Source organism: Leptonychotes weddellii, chromosome 1 (assembly GCF_054177405.1).
Source record: "Leptonychotes weddellii isolate Sample4059 chromosome 1, ASM5417740v2, whole genome shotgun sequence".
NCBI classification, from domain to species: Eukaryota; Metazoa; Chordata; class Mammalia; order Carnivora; family Phocidae; genus Leptonychotes; species Leptonychotes weddellii.
Genome location: NC_138369.1, coordinates 100265799 through 100281604, shown reverse-complemented (window position 1 = coordinate 100281604; position 15806 = coordinate 100265799). Strand labels below are relative to the sequence as shown.

Below are 15806 nucleotides of genomic sequence, written 5' to 3'. Positions count from 1 at the left end.
ATTGAGATGGGTTCTTTGAGTTAATTAATATATTCCAGTAATTTATGCAAGTACCTGGATTTAACCATGATGTGGTTCTGGAGACATTAGCTGGCTTAGCCAAAGGTGCAGAGTTACTGCAAAGCTAGTTGATGACTCAGTAAAACCTAGTACATGTCAACTTCACAAACCTTTAGAATTCTCAGCGTTATAAAGAGTTCTACTCTGGGAGACCAAGAGTATTTTATGTCATCATAAAAATAAGTAGTGCTAACCTAATAATGTTTTTAAAAAATAAGGGTTAAGGGGGCGCCTGAGTGGTTCAGTCAGTTAAGCATCTGACTTTGGCTCAGGTCATGATCTCAGGGTCCTGGGATCAAGCCCCACCTGGAGCCCCGCCTCAAGCTCAAGCCCCGCCTCGGCCCCCACACTCAGCAGGGAGTCTGCTTATCCCTCCCCCTCTCCCTCTGCCCCTCACCCCCTTATCCCTCTCCATCTGCTCCTTCCCCCCACCCCACCCTCACACACCCCACCTCAAGCTGGCTTGTTCTCTCTGTCTCAAATAAGTAAATAAATCTTTGAAAAAATTTTTAAAAATTTAAAAAATAAAAATAAGGGTTAATCTGCACATTGTGAAAGCAAACCAGAAAGAAGTCAATAAAATTGGTCTCAAATTTCTGTTTTTGCTTTTTTTTTTTAAGACTTTATTTATTTATTCAATTGACAGAAAGAGAGAGAACACAAGCAGGGGGAGTGGGAGAAGGAGAAACAGGCCTCCCGCCAAGCGGGGAGCCCGATGCGGGGCTTGATCCCAGGACCCCGGAACCATGACCTGAGCCGAAGGCAGCCGCTTAACCAACTGAGCCATCCAGGCACCCCTGTGTTTGCTTTTAAATACTCCTGTTACTGGGTTTCTTACTTTTTCTCCTCCTGATCATAAAATGAACATAAGAGAATAAGAGTTGATAAAGAGAGATAGATGTTGCTGATATAGTTAGTTGGGGTTGTATTCTTTTCTCTTGATTTCACTGGCTTTCCATTGTCTTCTTTGTCTTGTCCAAATAGCTGTAGATACATATTGGATAGTGTATGTAAAGACATATTTGAGGCTGCTTTAGAATAGATGCTGCCGAGAATCTTCTGTTAAACTGGTCTTACAGCGGCTCTGGGGGTTTCTGTATTGTTCTTTGGGGGTCTCTTTATTGCTAAGAAGTATCCTTTTAAGGGCAAGAATTGTGCCTGTTATGGTACATCTCATGTTTGTTGACAATTAATGGGATGGTCACATTACTTCCTTAATGAAATACTGCTTTTCCAATTTTTAGAACTACTGGCTCTCATTATTAGTATGATCTTTATTTTATTATTAAAACTGAGACTGTTTAAGGTTAGGGTCTTCCTACAATGAAAGACTTCAGCCTAAGCATATGCATATCTGTGAAACTGGAATCAGTGAGTTGGAGCAACGTCACTCACTCACTCACTCACGCTGCTAGAACATAGCTCCATAGGAACTTAAAAAATGTATTAGGAAGGAAGTAAAGAAAGGGAGGGAGGGAGAGAGAGAGGGAGGGAGGGAGGAAGGAAGGAAGGAAGGGAGGGAGGAAAGGAGGGAGGGAGGAAAGACTGACGGACAGGTGGGCAATCCTGTTTTTGCCATGCACTTTATAAGAGAGGGGCTGAGTTAATTTTCAATTCAGGGGGTCTTTCTAAAGTATTCCAAAGGTGCTCAGTCATGATGCTTGGATTTCTCAATGCCAAAGAGCCATGGAGAAGGTGGCTGAGTCACTGAAAGAAAGGGAAGGAACATAGAGTTCCACCAACAAAACAGAAGAAATGTCAAAATACAGAAGAGAAGTTCCTGAATGATGGTATTTAGAGGAGAATGGAGGAAGGAAGGGAAGAGGAAAAGCCGGGGAGGAAGGAGGTGGAGAACTGTATGAGTACTTCGTAAATGGTGGTTCATTTAATTCTTCAAAAGAACCCAATGAAGTCAATATTATTCCCACTTCGCAGATGAGAAAATTAAGGTATAGAAATAATAGACAATTTGTCTCAGACTACAGTTTGTTAGTAGAAAAGCTGGGATTTGAACCCAGGGCGATTTTGTCCCAAAGTCCATAACTTTTTCTACCAGGACACCCTGGTTACGTTTGGAAGCTTGAGAAAACTCGTATTTCAAACTGTTCATTTTGCTCCCCCAGGAGTAAGACGGTTCTCAGCAGATGCATACCAGATCAGGTAACTGACAGCTGGTTATTTTAAGTGGATTCTCACATCAGGTCCTTTCTCCTTCCTGGTATGCTGAACTCCAGATACATTCCACACAACCTTTCTGGGTCAATTGGTACAGCTTTTACAAGGTGATCCCATTCCCTTCCCATATTTGTCCCCAAACCTCCCAGGTTACCTAAGGGAATATACTCTTCTATTACTTTTAACTTTTACTACTGCTAAAAGATTTCTACTCCATGCTTGCTGGAATACCTAAAGAATTCAACAGCTGCTTTATGATAATGACAACAAAAGGCCTTGTTCAAAATGTTCAGTTGATACTTATCATTACTTTAGATTCTCATACTATTATATTCTAAACAATTCTGCCTGGTTCTTTAAATCTTATTCCCCTTTCCATAAGCTGTGGTGTGTCTTAACCATTTCTTATCTCACAATTTGTAGTTAGCATAAAGGGAGAATCCTCTTCCTGGTGAAAGAACATCATTTGAGACTTTTTTTTTTAAGATTTTATTTATTTATTTGACAGAGAGAGAGAGATCACAAGTAGGCAGACAGGCAGGCAGAGGGAGAAGCAGGCTCCCTGCTGAGCACAGAGCCCAATGTGGGGCTCGATCCCAGGACCCTGGGATCATGACCTGAGCTGAAGGCAGATGCTTAACCATCTGAACCACCCAGGCGTCCCAGACTTTTTTTTTTTTTATATCCTCCTTATCTGTGGTTATATACCATCTTTCCTTCCATCTTTCCTTTCTGATGTTACTTGTGTCTTTGTTCCTTGATTTTTTTTCAATGAATAAGTTTTTTCTTTTATTGATCAATTCTCCTGGATTTTTACTTTTCTCTTTCATTAATTTCTGCTTAATCTTTACTAGTTAATAGAATTCTTTTGCAATTTTTTCTAAGTTTCTTGGTTTGTACATTATTTTGCAATAAATACATTTAAGGTTTATGATTTCTGCTTTTCAATACTCTCCTGATTTTGTTATGCAGGATTTTTTTTCTTCTATTTCTAAAGATTTTGTAATTTCTCATTTGTTCTTCTCTTTAATCTAGATTTAAAGCATTTTTAAATTTCCAGTTGTATATCAATGAGAAGGAATTTTTCTTGTTAAGTTTTTTTGGTTAATTTTATCCTCATTGCGCTTCAGTAGCTGATGTGGTGTGTATGATTTCTGTCTTTTAAAAATGTGATCTTTATTTTATTTTATTTTTTATTTTTTTATTTTTTAAAGATTTTATTTATTTATTTGAGAGAGATAATGAGATAGAGAGAGCATGAGAGGGGGGAGGGTCAGAGGGAGAAGCAGACTCCCCGCCGAGCAGGGAGCCCGATGCGGGACTCGATCCAGGGACTCCAGGATCATGACCTGAGCCGAAGGCAGTCGCTTAACCAACTGAGCCACCCAGGCGCCCGTGATCTTTATTTTATGATCTAGTTAAGTTTTGAGAATGTTCTATGATTAGATAGAAAAAAATCTATTTTCCATTTGGAGGTGAAAAGATACACATCCCTTTTATCTGTGTGTGGTTATATTACACATATGTCATTTAAGATCCTTTTTAATAGTCTGGATGCTTCTGCCAAATGTACCCCTTTCTCCCAACCGCCAGTTGAAGTAATTGCAAGGTCTTCTATCCATTTCACAAATCTCTGGCACAGAGAAAAGGGGCCTGTTTCTGTAGTTCCACCAATGTACAATCACATGGTGATTGGCAAGGTCCAGTAAGAGAACGAGATAATGAAGAACGAGACCTAAAACCTAGTGTAATAGTACTGGTCCTACCACCCAACGGGCTTGGTGACCCTGGACAAGTCACTTTTCAGGTTTTCTATCTCCTCATCTATTTCCACGCCTCAATGGTGTGGTCTTACTTGCTCTGCCGAAATTACAAGGTGTGTCAGGAGAGGCAGCGAGATAAGGAATGTAAACAACACAAAGTGATAATGAAATGAAAAATGCTAGGCGTGGTTGCTCATATTTAGATACAGTTCCAGAGAAGGAAAAGATAACGATGTAAAAACTGGCCAGTACAGGCTTCAAATTGCTCCTCCGTTCCTAGTGGCTCCCTTCCCTGGCCCCAACCACCTTCAGCTTCCTTTGGGGACGCACCCCCTCCTGCGAGGAGAAAATCCCTCTCAATAACGTAAGTCTCCCTCTTCGTGGCACCCGCAGCTTGGAACCTGCTGGAAGAGTGCGGTGAAAACGAGCAGAAACCTGCCCGCAGCTCAAATTCGCGCTTCAGCACCATCAGCCCTGGCCGAGCATGTGCAGTGCCTCCTCCTTCAGCACTGGGGGCTGACTGGCAGTTGCCCAAATGCTCATTAATCACAAGAAGCTCTGGGCCCCGGGCGCCCCCGGGTCTTGCGCAGAGAGTCTCGGTGGCGGAGATATCGGGGCCGGGATCCTCAAGGGCCTCTGCGCTCGCAGCCAACATCCTGCGCTCGGTGGAGAAGGGATCGATGGTGTTCTGGATGCGGGTTTCCAGGGAAGATGCTCTTCGCGGTCCCGCGCCTCCTCGGGAAGATCGTTGAGAGCGGAGCGCGGGCGCTGGGCACGCCGGCCCCGGAACCGCGGGAGCCCGCGCCGCGCGGGTCTGCACAGCCGAGCCGCCTCCCAGCCCGCTCTCCCCAGTTTGCTTTCCTGCCGCAGTCCGGGCCCGGATTAATTCTCTCCACTTGTGAGTGAGCACACACAAGTTCCCCGGGCACGATCCTTCCGTCTGTTTCCCCGGGGGAGCCCAGTTTTTCAACGATTAACCTCCCAGCCAAGGGGCGGAGGGAAGGGGGCAGGATGGAGGGAGTGGGGCGGGGAGAGGCGTTTTTGCGCGTTAGAAGGCACCAAAATCAGCTGCCGACGCTAAACGGGTTTACTTTCTTCGATTTTTGACAAACAAATGCAGGGGGATGCCTGCTCGGCCGACTGCCGCCCCGGCCCGGAGCCCTGGGCTCACTTCGCAGCCTGCTGCCGAGTTTCACACCGCAGTCCTGCTCAGCATCCGCCGAGCTTCGCCCCCTTGCCCAAGTCTGCAGATGGATGGATGCGGGGCGCAGGCTTCCCCTGGGCGGGTTAACGCTGGCTCCCGCTAAAGCCCCAAACTCCCACCTCGCGCCTCCCGTTTATCTGCCCGCCCCCACCACCACTACCGAAGGACGTGCCCCTCTGGTCGTGTCGGGGCTCCCAGCCCAAGCGAGGGGGAGGACACCTCCCTATCCCCTCCTCCCCATCCCCGCCGCGGCTCGGGGTTTTACTGCAGCAGCCGGAGGTGACAGCGACGCCTTCGCCTCCTCGGTTGCTCTCAGAGCCCCGGCTTCCCCTGCATCCGGAAAGCGCCCCCTCCTGAGAGGCTGGTCCCCGGAGAAGTGCTAACGAGCTGCAGAAAACCAAATTTAAAAAATGTAGAAGTCGCTGGGCTGCATTCCTCCGAGGACGAGCCTGATCGCCCAGGACAGAGTGGCAGTGTGTGGGAAGTTGGGACCGTAGAGCAAAGGGGGGAGGGGAGTGGTGCAGCCGGCATTCTCCTCTGGAAGCAATCGCTGGGAGCAGTGCGGTTGGACACAAGTTTGCGCGGGAGTGTTTTCCTTTTGTCAATAATTAATCACCGGAATCGGTCTGGCAGAACTGGAGTTTTAGCAATAGTGCAGAGGGCGGGGCCGAACACCTAACTCCAGGAGGCTCTGAGGCGCCCGGCGCAGTGGGAAGCTCGCAGCAGCTGGGGAGGAGCCAAAGCCTGGGTGCTCACCTAAGCCGCAGGGAGATACACCCAACCGGGAGGTAAGCATCTTCCAAAATATATGCTTGAACGCTAAAGTAGCTTTAGTAGGTTGGAATTCCTGTCTCTATAGGGGAAAAATTAATCCTAGCTTTAATGCAATTTATCAGTTTATTATTTAACTGCATTAAAATTTTAAGAATTGAATGGGTTTTTCCATTTGCCTTGGTAACACAGTTGCCTTTCTAACATAGTTAGAAACTAAGGTTTCACTCAACAGAAGCCAAACTTTATTATTGAAACTTTCCCAGCCCAAGAAGAGAAAATTACTTTGTGAATTACTTTAGTATTTATCTTTGTGTAGTTCAGTAACTATTCAGGGAAATATCTTTGGGAGGTGCTTGGTTTCATTCTTAAATATTCTAGTGTTATGTTCTTATATAATACTTTTAGCCCCTAAAGCTACTTTAGGCGATAGTACACACAAGTCAACTGCCCAAAAAGGGAAGAATTTCCAACAAGGAATACATTTTAACATTTTCTCATGATTATGAAGCAGTATGTATTTTCTCAAAGATGCTTATGTGATCATTCATAAGTAACCAGACTTCTAAACCCCAGGAGAAAGGAATAGTTAACTTTGCCACGGAATGGAAAGGAATGGAAAGAGAGGGTTTTAGATATGAGCAGAGGTTCTATGTCTGTTTCAACTAAAGTGACATTCGACTGGTTGGCAATTAACATAGATGAGTTCAGCTCCTGATTCAATAAAGAATTTGAGGAATTGTTAAATGTAAACCTTAGCTCTAAAACTACAAACAGGTTCATCAGGGAAATTGGGAAAGTTGTTTTTCTAAAAGACGTAGTGGTGTGTCGTTCTTTTGAATTAATTAAAAATATATGGTCATTTTTGCCTGTGAACTTTTTAGATTAATGCATAAAACTAATGAGGTTTTAGTAACTTGATTTTCACATTTTAATTATTCCTGTGCTTTCAAAAACAGGGATCATTTTGATAACTGTCAGGGCTTTGATGGCTTTGTACATAGATTACTAGAGCAATAATCTCTCATATGAAATGCCCTGTCACCCTCATTATTCAAATATTTCTATTCAGCCATTTAATAACAATAAATTAAGAATAGTTTGTCAAATCAAATGCATGAGCATTCTAGAATTTGACTGGATATAAAGTTAAAAGTCAACCAGGCCTCAACTTCAATCAGTTCTCTTCATCCACTGTTAATAAATTTACAAAATTTACTTTTGTAAAAACTGTCCTTCATAATTATCTATCTACTATGTCAGCATAAACTCTTTTACCACCAAGTATAAGAGATGCAACATTTGCATTAAAAGTTATTCAAAAGGAACTCAACTTCCAGAATGGTTGTGTAAGGAACTCCATGAACCCACTCTGTAGCAAAACAACCACTGGTGAAAATTACAGATGAACTAGTTCATCTCTGGAAATTGTTCTGAGGAAAGACAACAAATGAAGAAAACTTTACTCAAGATAAACTACTGCAATTCAGTAAGAACAGCAGGAGTGTGAGGCATTTCAGCCACAACCCACTTCCCTGCCCCCTTCCAGCTAGGGGATGGTGCTCCATTCCCGGGGCCTGCAGCCAAGAACACAGGGCTCCCTCTCAACTTAGATCCCAGTCTAGGGCTATGGTATAACCCTGGGAAAAGCAGGCCACTGGCATCTTACCACCCATTTTGTGTTGTAGAAGCTTTCATCTAGGCAGGAGCAGGCAAGAGGTCTCAGGCTCTTCCTCCAACTACCCCCATTCTTAAGGCATATGAAGAAAAGTTCAACATCTAAAAGACAAATAAGCCATTCAGAAATGGGCAAGGGAATCGAAGAGCCATTTCTCCAAAGAAGATGTACACAGGGCCAATCAACACATGAAAAAATACTTACTATCAGTAGTCATTAAGGAAATGAAGATCAAAAGCATAAGATACCATTTCACACCAAACAAGATGACCATAATAAAAAAGACAGATAATAACACTGTTGGAAAGGAGGTAGAGAAATTGGGATCATCATACATTGGTGGTGGGAATATAAGATGGTGAGTTGCTGTGGCGGGGGCACCTGGGTGGCTCAGTCAGTTAAGCATCTGACTCGATTTCAGCTCAGGTCATGAACTCAGGGTCCTGGGATGGAGCCCGAATCGGTCTCCAAGCTCAGCAGGGAGTCTGCTTGAGACTCTCCCCCTCTACCTCTCCCCTCCGCCCTGCTCACATGCACTCTCTCTTTCTCTCTCTCTCTCTCAACTAAATAAATTAAAAAAAAAAAGTTGAACAGAGTTACCATATAACCCAGCCATCCCACTTCTAGTTATATATCCAAGAGAATGAGAATGTATGTCCATGTACACAAATGTATGACTTGTACACAAATGTTCACAGCAGCATTACTCATAATAGCCAAAAAGTGAAAGCAATCTAAGTGGTCAAAACTGATAAAAGGAGAGATAAAATGTGATACAGAATAGAAAAATGGAATATTATTCAGCAACAAAAAGGAATGAAGTACTGATACTTGCTACCACATGGATGAACCTTGAAAAGATCATGCTAAATGGAAGGAGACCATATATTATATGATTCCATGTATATAACAGATCCACAATAGGCAAACCTATAGAGACAGAAAGGGTGGAGTTGGGGAGGAATGGGGAGTGACTACTAAAAGATACAAGTGTCTTGTTGGGGTGATGAAAATGGTCTAAAGTTGACTGGTGATGTTTATATCACTGTGAGTATACTAAAGACCACTGAATTGTGTACTTGAAATGTCTGAATTATATCTCAATAAAGCTGGTTTTTAAAAATAAATTGGCCAAAAAAAAAAAAAAACAGGTGGATTTAGAACTTGGAGTTCATGAATCCCCATATACCACTAGACCAATAGTTTACATGAGGCTTTTTAAAAAAAAAAATTTTTTTTAAGGTTTTATTTATTCATTTGTCAGAGAGAGAGAGAGAGCACAAGCAGGGGGAGTGGCAGACAGAGGGAGAAGCGGGCTCCCCACCAAGCAAGGAGCCCGACACAGGACTTGATCCCAGGATCCTGAGCCACCAGCAGATGCCTAACTGACTGAGCCACCCAGGTGTCCCTACATGAGGCTTTTCCCCCAAGGCCACATTGAAATATATGAAATAATCAAGAGTGGCACAGGTGTTACATAGCTATGTGATTTGCACATGTTTACACACCCACCCAAACTTTCCTCTGTTTAGAAATCAGTCAAATGTAGGGGCGCCTGGGTGGCTCAGTCGGTTAAGCATCCCACTCTTGATTTCGGCTCAGGTCATGATCTCAGCATCATGATCTCAGGGTCGTGAAATCAAGCCCCGGGTTGGGCTTGTGCTGGGCGTGGAGCCTGCTTAAGATCCTCTCTTTCTCTGCCCCCAATGCCCCCCTGCCCCGGCATGAACTCTCTCTCTCTCTCTCTCTCAAATAAATAAATAAATAAATAAGGAAAGTAGTCAAGTGTCATTAATGTAGTCTTATTTATTTATTTATTTATTCATTTGAGACAGAGAGAATGAGAGAGAGAGCACATGAGAGGGGGGAGGGTCAGAGGGAGAAGCAGACTCCCTGCCGAGCAGGGAGCCCGATGCGGGACTCGATCCCGGGACTCCAGGATCATGACCTGAGCCGAAGGCAGTCGCTTAACCAACTGAGCCACCCAGGCGCCCCATTAATGTAGTCTTATAGAGTATCGGCTTGTAAATGCCCTATCTTTTTGGACTCGCCAACTTGCCATATTAATTTAAGCCCAGCGAGGCCAGTTGTTCCTCCCACTTCTAGATAGCTCTAGTCCTTTATCAGTTCTTCAGACCAGTTGTTGAAAGAGGTCACACTGCGTGAGAAGGAGGTTACTTAAATCTCAACCAAAAGTGAACTTTGCCACTCAGATTAGCCCAGTTTCACTCCCACTAGATTGGCCCCCGGAGTAGGAGTCTTGCGGGGGGGGGAAGGAAGAGCTGGAGCCGCCACTATGGTCTTCAGACTACACCGATATGGCGCTGCTAGAAAGCATCTCCTGTGATTATGACAGTCTCCAATACAAGAGGAGCTCTCAAATAATGCATATACTCCTCTAGTCACCTTAATGGTTTGAGTTCCCATAAACTGCCTGATCCTGTAGCAAGAAACATGGAATTGGATGATAGTGCTTTGTCCAGAAATAAGAATATAAAATTAGTGAGTCTCTGAGTTCCATGGGGCTGGTAAGCAGCAGCTAAACTTGCTGCTAGCAACAGTTATGAGTACAATGAGCCTAACCATACCCTTAGCTTTAGGGATTCAAGTAAGTCTGCCTGGATCAGGAAAACACAAGAGTTTCTATTCTCATCAGCACAGGCTTATCCTTCCATGTATATGTTTAGAAGAGCATACCATGCTGATGAAAATGGGTTCTGTTTGGCTTTTGACCATCAAAGCTTTTGTAAAGGTCCTATTGTCATATTTTATCCAATTAGAAGATTTATACAAAATAATTTTAAAGGTCCAATCGGTTGTCTGTAGATTAAATACACGTAAAAAAAACCTTGATCACAGTTATTATTTATTAATATTGCTTTGATCGGGATTAATAATTCATTTATCCAATAGATATTTATTGTGCACCTATCTAGGCCCTGAATGAGTAATAAAATAAGCTCCTTTGAGGAGCTTCAATTCTAGAGGGGACATCAGCCATTTAAAGAATGATTTAAAAAATTATTATTATTATTATTGTTATTATTAAGTGAATTACAGTGTATGATAGGAGATAAGGGCTCTGGAGAAAAAATTAAGCAGGGAAGGGAATGAGGTATAGTTTTAAACTGTGGCATCATGCTAGGAAGTAAAATTATGTAATTAGATAATGTGAAGATCGTGTACAAACCTGGCCCCGTGTCTCTGAGATGGACCGTGAGGATGACTAGCTCCAAGTGAACTTCTCCCCTCAGGAGTCTCGGTACCCCTTCCCATCAGCATTATTTTGCTCCCTTGGATTTGCGCTGTCTCATTAAGGAAAATACGAGTCTTAACGCAGCCCCAAGGAAGACATAGTTTAACACCTGCTCCAAAGAACCATAACCTCAATAAAACACCTTATGATAACAAAAATTCTTGTTGAGGTTTCGAAATCATTAGCCTGGGGTTTCGGTTTTCTTTTGCCTTTCTCTCTTGCTTTGCCCTGGATTCTTGTGGTCTGCTGGAGGACCGTGTGGTAAATAATTAAGAACTGCTTTCTCAAAGTTTACATCTTTTTTGAAGAGTGAGAGGGTTGGGGAGAGGAGGGGAAGAAAACTTTCCAGGTCATCTTGGAAAGGTGAAGGGAGAACGGAGCTTTCAGAACTAGAGAACAGAGCATGGAATCCCACAGATCACCCGAAAAAAGAGGGGGGAAGCAACCAGAGTCTCCACTTTCCTGGACTGTCCCAGAATCTCTACTCAAGGCCCCTGTTTTAAAGATTTTTATTTATTTATTTGACAGAGAGACACAGTGAGAGAGGGAACACAAACAGGGGGAGTGGGAGAGGGAGAAGCAGGCTTCCCGCTGAGCAGGGAGCCCGATGTGGGGCTTGATGTGGGGCTCGACCCCAGGACCCTGGGACCATGACCTGAGCTGAAGGCAGACGCTTAACGAATGAGCCACCCAGGCACCCCAAGGCCCCTGTTTTAAAAGACACCAGAGGACACATTGTTCTAGGAAAAGACAATGGATGTGGCAGTTCTCCTGGAATAGAGCTTTTAGAAAATGGCTTAAAAGGGATCAGGGACTTGATGTTTTTAAGTTAAAAAAAAAAAAAGAGCATTTATTTCAGGCTTAGAGGAGAAACATTTAAGCATGTTCAGAGTCCAGTTAGAAATAAGTCAAAAGATTCCCTGTTATAAGGGGGTTATTATGGAGTATTAGAATTCTAATTCATTTATTCTACAGATGTTAATTGAGCAGTCACTATGTGCCAGGTGCTGGGGGAACAACATAGAGGAAGACCTTGTTTCAAAGACCTTTCTTTGTAGAGGTTACATTATATGCCTTTTGCTACAAAAGTTGAAGCACACAGTGATGAGGATAAGAACTTTTCCACCTGCCTGTCCTGACACCGCCTTCCAGACTGGGTTCGAGCCTCCTTCCCTGCCCCCTTCCCTGTCATAGTGCTGTCACACTGTGTGGGGATGCTAATGTAACTGTCCTTTCTCCCGTCTAGAAAGTGGCTAGAGGAGAGTGCCCACATCAGTCTTAGTCATAGTTTACATCTCTAGTACATTTTTTTAAATTAAGGATTTCTTTATTTATTTGAGAGAGAAAGAGAGAGAGAGAGAGAGAGGAGCATGGGGTGGGGTCAGAGGGAAAGGGAGGGAGAGAATCTCAAGTAGACTCCCAGGCGCCCCTCTCTAGCACATGTTTGATGAATATTTGAGTGGATGGATGGGTGGGTAGATTAATGATTTGCCAGGTTAAGATCAAAGCTCTTTGCATAGATAGGCAGTCTGGCAGAGTGGTTAAGAGTTGTGTACTCTACATTAGTTGTGACACTCTGGGTCAGCTTTTAAATTCCCAATGTCAGGGGCGCCTGGGTAGCTCAGTCAGTTGAGTGTCCAGTGATTTTGCCTCAGGTCATGATCTCAGGGTCCTGGGATCAAGCCCTGCCTTGGGCTCCACATTCAGCGGGGAGTCTGCTTCTCCCTCTCTCTCTGTTCCCCCCACCCCCTGGCTTGCATTCTCTCTCTCAAATAATCTTTAAAAAATAAATAAAATAAAATAAATTCCCCAATGTGTCAGTTTCCTTATTTGTGAAATGGTTATAGAAATAGTGCCTCCACTATAGTGTTATTAAGTGAACTACATAAGGTAAACATACAAAGTGGTTAGCAAAGTTCTGGGACAAAAGTTGTTCAATAAATACTATCTGCTCTTATTACCAATATAGAATGGCAATTTCCTGGGGGACAGTTTGCTATTCAAATATTGCATCTCTGCTCTTTCAGCTGCATTGTAAGATCAAAGGATGTCAGTTAGGAATTCCAAGCTAAAGGTGTTATTTTGAGTTCAAGCTCTCCAAAAAGATTAAAAAGAGAATTTGGGAATTAATATAAGTGGGATATTGAACAAGAAAATTAAACAGACTAGAAAAAGAAAGAAGGAAACAAGCTCAAGATGGCATGTCCAAAGCAACTTTTCTGGAGCAATAATAGCCTCTAGTGCTCTCACCCTCCCCTGTAGATAGCCCAAGTACCAGCTCATCCCCATTCTGGAACACACTCGTGCCTCATAAAATGTCACGCCCCTTAGGCATCAATAAGTGTTCACTGATGCAGAAGAAAGAGAAGTGGAAAAAAAATTATTTGAAGTGGAGTCTTATCTAAACCTAAAAGTGTTATAGTATCCTTTTCATTTCTTTTGAAAATTGAATAATCCTCATTTTGTGTGAGACCTTTGGTCAGAATTATCATAGCGCCTCCTCACAGACAACTCCTTATCACCTTCTGAATGAGACCAAACGCCAACCTGTGACCAACATATGGAAACCCAGCATCCTCACTTCTTCCCTCTGCTTCTGGCAAACAGAATTCACATGGTCTCTCTCCCAACCACAGGGGAGTCTCATGGCTTTCGTCTTCCCCTAAGAATAGTAAACTGCTTCTCCTTTACTAACTCATCAACTGGGAAGTCATTTTTAAGTAAAATTAGCTTAGGATCACTCTATTGATGGAAAAAAACTAGGCCTAGAAAGAAGACCTAACTGACCCCAATTCTTCAGTTACCAACTCTTTTTATTCCTCAAGGCTCTAGATACTTCCTCTACTCCACAAGGGAGATCTTGGTCCTTAAATTTTTAATAAGATGTTTTATTGCCTAAAATTTTCAGCAAAGAAAAAAAATCAATCAGGTTGGCCTAGTTCTGGTTTTGATGGGCAGGAAAATCAGGTTATAATTTAGGACAAAGAAGTTGTTCCACAGGTTTCCTCCATTTAGGAGAAAACAAACATTTGATGCAAACACAAAAGAGGTGATATGGTACCCCTATGACCTTTGGAGTGAATGCTTTCTCCTAGGCTCACGGAAGTCACCATTTTACCCACTTACACCATATGTCTCTAAAGGGTTCAGTAGTCACCTGAAAGGAATCTCTTAGGAGAAGAAATAAAATGCATGTAGAAAATAAGAGGGGGGCGCCTGGGTGGCTCAGTTGGTTGGGCGACTGCCTTCGGCTCAGGTCATGATCCTGGAGTCCCGGGATCGAGTCCCACATCGGGCTCCCTGCTCAGCAGAGAGTCTGCTTCGCCCTCTGACCCTCCTCCCTCTCATGCTCTCTGTCTCTCATTCTCTCTCTCGCAAAAAAAAAAAAAAAGAAAAAGAAAATAAGAGGAACAAAATATAATTGTGATAAACTTTACTCTCTGAGCCCTTTACTAGGACCAGGCACCATTAAGCATCCTTCACCAATGTTGTGCTGTATCATCTTTACAGCGACACAGAAATAATCATCTCTGTCACTGACCACATAACTGATGTCCCCAGAGGTTAAACAGCATCCTGAATATCACTCCAGTTTGCCAATTTCAAAATCCACACTTTTATTACAGCCCCCCGAAATTTAATGAAGCGAATCATTCTCCAGTGAGATATTGAATTCTGTTGTAGAAATAGGATCTCAGATTTGATGAAATCTTAGTAATTTCTTCTTAAAGCCTTCCTCCTGATTGATAGCAACCCTCGGGAGGTGTGGTCCAGTCTCTGCTTGAACAGTTTCCCTAATGGAAATCTCACTACTAAAACTAGGCAATCGCTTTCCCTTTAGGTAGCTCTTATTATTTAAAGTTTTCCCTGAGATTCACCTCTGAAAACAATAAATTCCAAACCTTCACCTCCATGACTGCCTGTAACATCATTTAAAAGCTTTCAGATCTTTTAAGACCTCCACGACACGTTTCTCTCCTCAAATCTTCTCTCAACATTGCCCTTGAAAACCTTCCAGACTTGGGAGACAAACCATAAGAGACTCTTCATCTCAGGAAACAAACTGAGGGTTGCTGGAGTGGAGGGGGGTGGGAGGGATGGGGTGGCTGGGTGATGGATACTGGGGAGGGTGTGTGCTATGGTGAGCGCTGTGAATTGTGTAAGACGGATGAATCACAGACCTGTACTTCTGAGACAAATAATACATTATATGTTAATTAAAAAAAAAAAAAAGAAAACCTTCCAGACTTTTCTCTATTTAGCTTCCTTTGGATGTGCTCTCAACCTGCTGGAGTAACTGTTTTTAACAGCTGGAAGAAGGATGCTAATCAAAGCCAAGGGCTGTAGTCCCCTTTTGTCACCTGTGGCATGGTACTCCTATAAATACAGAAGAATACTGGCACTGTGGTCTGAATGCATCCTCCCAAAATCCATGTTGAATCTGAGCCCCCAAAGGGATTAGAAAGAGGTGGGGGTCTTCAGGAGGTGCTTAGGTGATGAAGATGGATCCCCCTATGAATGGGATTAGTGTTCTTATAAAGAGGCTCCAAAGCGATCTCTTGCCCCTTCCACCCTGCGAAGACACAGTAGAGGGTGCCGGCTATGAGCCAGGAAGAGGGCCTTCATCAGAATGATAGTGATGCTGTCACCTTGATCTTGGACTTCTTAGTCTCCAGAACTGCAAGAAATAAATTACTATTGCTTATAAGCTACCCAGTTTGTGGTATTCTGTTATAGCAGCCCAAATGGACTGAGACAATTACATCCCTTATTTATTTGCCCAACATTTCACAACACTAACGGCTCATAATGAACTTGAAGTCAAATTAAATTCTTTAGTCTTTTTTACTTGAACTGATCATTGGCCACATTTTCTCCCATCTGACCCTTGGACAGTTA

The 15806-nt window shown here is 43.2% G+C and overlaps 1 protein-coding gene across 3 annotated transcripts in view; it reads left to right on the top strand.

Moving 5' to 3' along the window:
• Positions 1–4252: 4252 nt before the first annotated feature.
• Positions 4253–15806, top strand: part of SPTSSB (serine palmitoyltransferase small subunit B) — a 30502-nt gene continuing 18948 nt past the window's right edge. The window contains exons 1-2 of one of the 3 annotated variants that reach the window (XR_014147972.1): positions 4253–4896; positions 5119–5990. The gene's annotated coding sequence lies outside the window, so the exon portion shown is untranslated. Of the gene's footprint in view, positions 5991–15806 lie in introns of all 3 variants that reach the window. The other 2 variants (XR_014147973.1, XM_081829067.1) reach the window with 2 other exon arrangements.